Source organism: Nannobrachium achirus (assembly GCF_963921795.1).
Source record: "Nannobrachium achirus genome assembly, chromosome: 18".
Classification (NCBI taxonomy): Eukaryota; Metazoa; Chordata; class Actinopteri; order Myctophiformes; family Myctophidae; genus Nannobrachium; species Nannobrachium achirus.
The window spans coordinates 38886976-38892975 of NC_137825.1; the positions used below are offsets into that span (position 1 = coordinate 38886976).

Sequence of the window (6000 nt, forward strand, 5' to 3'; positions counted from 1 at the left end):
CACATGGAGTCATGGACCAGTTAGGGTCTATTTGGTTCCATTTGTACACTCTCAGAGTTAAATAAGGGTCCATTTGGTTCCTAACTATCATTTAACTGTGGACCCCCTGGAAGTCCCTCAAGGACCCCACTTTGAGAACCAATGTTTTAAGGGCCAGTGGCACTGACTGACAGTTCTTCTGACAGCTACATTTGTCCTGTCTTCATAGCTCATAAGTGCAACAACTATACGGTGGAAACACGTCAACTCAACCTGTGTTTAACCGTCGTCTCCCGACACACAAACACACATTTTGGAACCACACGTCAGAGAGGAGCGCTGATGAAATGTCTGGATAAACAACAACAAACACGCCGCTTTAAACGACGACAAAATGACAACCTTACAACTAGCAGAAACCCACAACACGTGTGTCGCGCAGTCACGCTGCTGCTGTGTTTTGGTGGAGAACAGTAAAGGAAGCGAGCTCCACAAACTTACCGAGACAAGTGTTTTCACTTGGCGTCCAGTCAGTCAGTCACTATCCCATGAATGGATGAATTAACGAATTAACGAACGGCCGTGATGATAAGGAGCGTCAAATCAACTGCTGCAACTTTGTTGCACTGCTGCTCTGCTCCGACCTGCTGACAGCGCGAGCGCGGGCAGAGGGAAGCACAAGGTAGGCAGCGATGGGAAACCTCCCTCCCTCTCTCTCTCTCTCTCTCTCTCTCTCTCTCTCTCTCTTTCTCTTTCTCTCTCTCTCTCTTTCTCTCTCTCTCTCTCTCTCTCTCTCTCTCTCTCTCTCTCCCTCCCCTCCCTCTCAGCCCCCCCCCTCTCTCTTTCTCGACCAGTAGCCAGCCACACAGTACTGTGGTGCACGAGAGGACAATAGCCCCTGGTCTGGCTAACGATAACCGGCCTGAAAGCTGTGTGTGTGTGTGTGTGTGTGTGTGTGTGTGTGTGTGTGTGTGTGTGTGTGTGTGTGTGTGTGTGTGTGTGTGTGTGGTAATGTCACTACATTGGAATGTCTGCCCACCGTTTTTCATGATAGGCAGCCCTGAACTAAAGTTTCACACAATTCACAGCCTTTCTGTGTTCTATAAAGTGTTTCCAATTATGTTTTGAAAATATTTTATAAAAAAAGATAAGTTTCATATTATGTGTTTCTATTCAAAAATGTCCACAAAAAGCGTAAAAATAATAATCAAATAATCATTTTGGCCATTGTCAGCCTGACACCTTCTTTACATCCTAGTTAATACAGTATCTGACTTAAAGTCCTGCTCGCAATTTGGTGTTAGGGGAGTTTCTCACCTGAACTGAGCATAGAGTATATATAAAAGGGAACTGAGTCAGTGGGTCCCTAGACATGAAAAATCACTGAGGTGCTCGTCCACCATAGTGGCACGAATGGCGCAATGGCCATATCAAATATGAAAATCCATATAAAATCCAACTTTTCTGTTTCTGGGTGTATATGCACATGTAATACCTCTATTTGGACTAATTGTGGTGTGGGGAATTCATTTCTGATATTGTTTTGACCATTTTGGGTGATTTGGACAAAGACCGTGGGCCATAACTTGGCCATTGTTAGGAGTAAAAACAGGTGCAGTAGGTCTAAATCAACTAATGCTGACATGTATAATTCATTTCTGACATTGTTTTGACTATTAAGGATCATCTTGTCTTTGAAATATCAATGTCAATGCCATTTTACAAAAACGATTTTGTTCATTACTTGCACTTTTATAGTATTTTTTGTAAGTTTGTTACTATTTTATAGTAAGTTTGTTTTCTTTATAACAAAAGACACACTAGTGAGAAATACAACAAGTAAACATCATCATTTAACTTTAAAGGGGGGTTTTAAATGGGTGTTTAAATGAGCAAATAAGACTATTTACGAATAAAAGTAACAAATACAATTACACAACAAAATCACTCACAAAATTAAATAACAATTTCCCTCAAAGTGCACCATATTGTGATTGTGTGCATGCAAGTATAGTATGAGGTGTTTTTACAGGATGGATTTGTCATTGTTCCATGGCAAAATATGATGCACAGAACTCCATCAGTGTCGAGTGTCTTGCTTCAGACATGGCAGGAGTGAAGTGCTCCTTCCATCCATCAGAGCTTGACATTGACTTTTTGAGGCAGTTGTCCTTTGGACAAGTATATTTCCCATTCACTTGTCTGGGGACAAAAGTCACTTGTCCGGATAAAAATGTCATACATTGAAATAATAACAAAAGGACGGCTAAAATGAACCCCCTTGCTCCCTCCACTCCATAGTATGGGCACTTGTCCCAGACAACAGGACAAGCCTTTATGTCATGTCCTGTTCCATGTTCCATTGGTTCTAGTCTTTCCTCAGGTTCCTTGGCTGTTGCAAGCAGGTGGCAAGAAATGCGCTAGAAAGGTGCCTTGTTGGTCTCAGCAGTTGTTCTTCTCTGCAACCAATACTGTGTCTTGTTCTGTCAAGGTCTTTGCCTCTCCAAAGTTTGTTAGATATTGTACTCGGTCAGAAGCCATAACTACATGTTTAATCCTCACCTGGCCCATGCAGTCATCTCCTGTCTCCAAGGCATACAGTATGTACCTTGATCACTGTCTTGGCTAGTGGTGCTCCAAGATGAGACTGCTTGATGCAGTGGAAGTGAGTCTCACCAGTGCCATACTGCTGCCAGATCTCCTTCATCCCCAGTGCTTGGAAATATGGGGTGTAGTATAGCAGTAATGTGAAGGAGACTGGGGTCCGCTCATAGTTCCGACATCCCATTATTCTGACCATTAGGTTAGTGAAGGTTAGGGATAGGCTTAGTTATAATGGAGGCTGTACATGCACCAGGTGTCAGCCTCCTCAATCCTATTCAAGATGTCTGGGATCTCTTCTCCACTAGCGACATCATCAACAGAGACAACAGAGCTGATAATGGTAAATGGACTGCATTTACATACGTAACCATGGCATTTTTTGTTGACTCATGTGGTGTACGTGATCTCAGAGCCTTTTATGAAGTGATGTCACAATGAGTCAGCGCTTGCGCCGATTTCCTCTGGAACAGCCTGTTGTATGCCCATATATGGATATCTCTGTATCTCTCCGCATAAGGAGATTCCGAACGTTTCGCTTGTATGCCCATATATGGACATCTCTGTATCTGGAGATCTATGCATAGGAACATCAGAATACGTAACCATGGCATTGTATGCCCATATATGGATATCTCTGTATCCCTCCGCATAAGGAGATTCCGAACGTTTCGCTATGGAGATCTATGCATAGGAACATCAGAATACGTAACCATGGCATTTTTTGTTGACTCATGTGTTGTATGCCCATATATGGATATCTCTGTATCTCTCCGCATAAGGAGATTCCGAACGTTTCGCTTGTATGCCCATATATGGACATCTCTGTATCTGGAGATCTATGCATAGGAGATCTAACGTTTCGCTTGTATGCCCATATATGGACATCTCTGTATCTGGAGATCTATGCATAGGAACATCAGAATACGTAACCATGGCATTGTATGCCCATATATGGATATCTCTGTATCTCTCCGCATAAGGAGATTCCGAACGTTTCGCTATGGAGATCTATGCATAGGAACATCAGAATACGTAACCATGGCATTTTTTTGTTGACTCATGTGTTGTATGCCCATATATGGATATCTCTGTATCTCTCCGCATAAGGAGATTCCGAACGTTTCGCTTGAATGCCCATATATGGACATCTCTGTATCTGGAGATCTATGCATAGGAGATCTATGCATAGGAACATCAGAATACGTAACCATGGCATTTTTTGTTGACTCATGTGTTGTATGCCCATATATGGATATCTCTGTATCTCTCCGCATAAGGAGATTCCGAACGTTTCGCTTGTATGCCCATATATGGACATCTCTGTATCTGGAGATCTATGCATAGGAACATCAGAATACGTAACCATATATGGATATCTCTGTATCTCTCCGCATAAGGAGATTCCGAACGTTTCGCTATGGAGATCTATGCATAGGGTATATGGACATCTCTGTATCTGGAGATCTATGCATAGGAGATCTATGCATAGGAACATCAGAATACGTAACCATGGCATTTTTTGTTGACTCATGTGTTGTATGCCCATATATGGATATCTCTGTATCTCTCCGCATAAGGAGATTCCGAACGTTTCGCTTGTATGCCCATATATGGACATCTCTGTATCTGGAGATCTATGCATAGGAACATCAGAATACGTAACCATATATGGATATCTCTGTATCTTTCCGCATAAGGAGATTCCGAACGTTTCGCTATGGAGATCTATGCATAGGAACATCAGAATACGTAACCATGGCATTTTTTGTTGACTCATGTGTTGTATGCCCATATATGGATATCTCTGTATCTCTCCGCATAAGGAGATTCCGAACGTTTCGCTTGTATGCCCATATATGGACATCTCTGTATCTGGAGATCTATGCATAGGAACATCAGAATACGTAACCATGGCATTTTTTGTTGACTCATGTGGTGTACGTGATCTCAGAGCCTTTTATGAAGTGATGTCACAATGAGTCAGCGCTTGCGCCGATTTCCTCTGGAACAGCCTGATGTCAACAATCAGCTCCGCATAAGGAGATTCCGAACGTTTCGCGCCGCTTCGGGAAAGCCGCGAGTCGGGTCGGGTCGAGGCCCGGCACTGCACTCCGCGCGGCGGCGGGGAACGCGCGTGCCGAATCTGAAGCCGGTGGGACGAACGGTTCTCGAGATACGCGGATTACAAACAAACAAACAGACAGAGATTTGTCGCATTTATAGATAGATATAGCACTCTTCCCCAAAGCGCTGTACAATGTATTTCACAACACACATTCACACATACATTCACACCATGAAACAATGCAAGGTGCTCATCGGGAGCAGTTAGGGGTTCAGTGTCTTGCTTAACTCATACAGTGCCATCCGGCCACAAGGGGTGCTAGAGTGCCAGAAATTTCTCCATTGACCTTCTTTATAGCTTTCGTCGACCCTCTCCCAACTGGCCTGTGTTTTCACTCCGGTCAATCCTATGGGTGTCCAGAGGAGGAAGCTAGCTGACACGTAGCCAAAATGCTAACCCATTGAGAAGCCCGATCTAAAGCTATTTCAGCCGCAAAAAACTTTCTCTTTGGGTCTGGGGACACAATCCGGAGAAAATCCTGTCTAAAGATGTGATTTATTATTGGAGTGGGCGGCGCGATTCGGCCGTTAGAGCGAATACGGCCCGTGGATGGCCGAGTCTAAGTCCCGGCCAAGGATGGACGTCTAGACCGGGGCTTCGTTGAGGCCTCCGATAAAATAATTAATTTTATTAAATATCCTGGACTAGTTCGGGATAGGCACCCTGGAATACGTTGCGCCGCCTACAATGAACATTTGGTGAACATTGGGGGGGGTCTAAACTTTATTTTAAACCATTTTCAATGGAATAAATCGTCGGAGCATCTAGCGTCTCTCGTTGGTGAGCGCTGGGCGAGCCGGGACCACCCACGTTGCTCCAAGCAGCTCGGGGTAAGTAAAATAGCAAATAAAAAAATGTTTTTATCCCGAATATCCCGAACTAGTTCGGGATAGGCACTAAAAGGGTTAAGGACACTTCGATAAATAAGCAGGAGGCAGCCGTTCTACCTACATCGCCACAAGCTTGAATGGACACCATATTCCGAACACACAGCTGGAGAGCTGTTTGTTCTCCTCAGACACCCAGAATTTGTAAAGTTGATGAGGGATGGGTCTGTCGACTCTGTTATCTCTGATGATGAGTGGCTCCCTGCAAAAGGGGCTGGAGGTGAAGAGATCCCAAAGATTGAACTAGGTTGAGGAGGCTGTCACCAAGCTGCTGGTACATGTGGAGTCAACTGGCCCTATTATAACTAAACCTACCCATAACCCTAACCTAATGGAGGGAATAATGGGTCGCCAGGATTATGAGTGGACCCCAGAGAGTTGTCGTAGTGATACTTCCAAGCACTG

The 6000-nt window shown here is 44.1% G+C and overlaps 1 protein-coding gene across 2 annotated transcripts in view; it reads right to left on the reverse strand.

The window, feature by feature from the left end:
* Window positions 1-619, reverse strand: part of plce1 (phospholipase C, epsilon 1) — a 142347-nt gene extending 141728 nt beyond the window's left edge. For both annotated transcript variants that reach the window (XR_013962992.1, XM_080747797.1), the window contains exon 1: window positions 481-619. The gene's annotated coding sequence lies outside the window, so the exon portion shown is untranslated. The remainder of the gene's footprint in view (window positions 1-480) is intronic.
* Window positions 620-6000: the final 5381 nt, after the last annotated feature.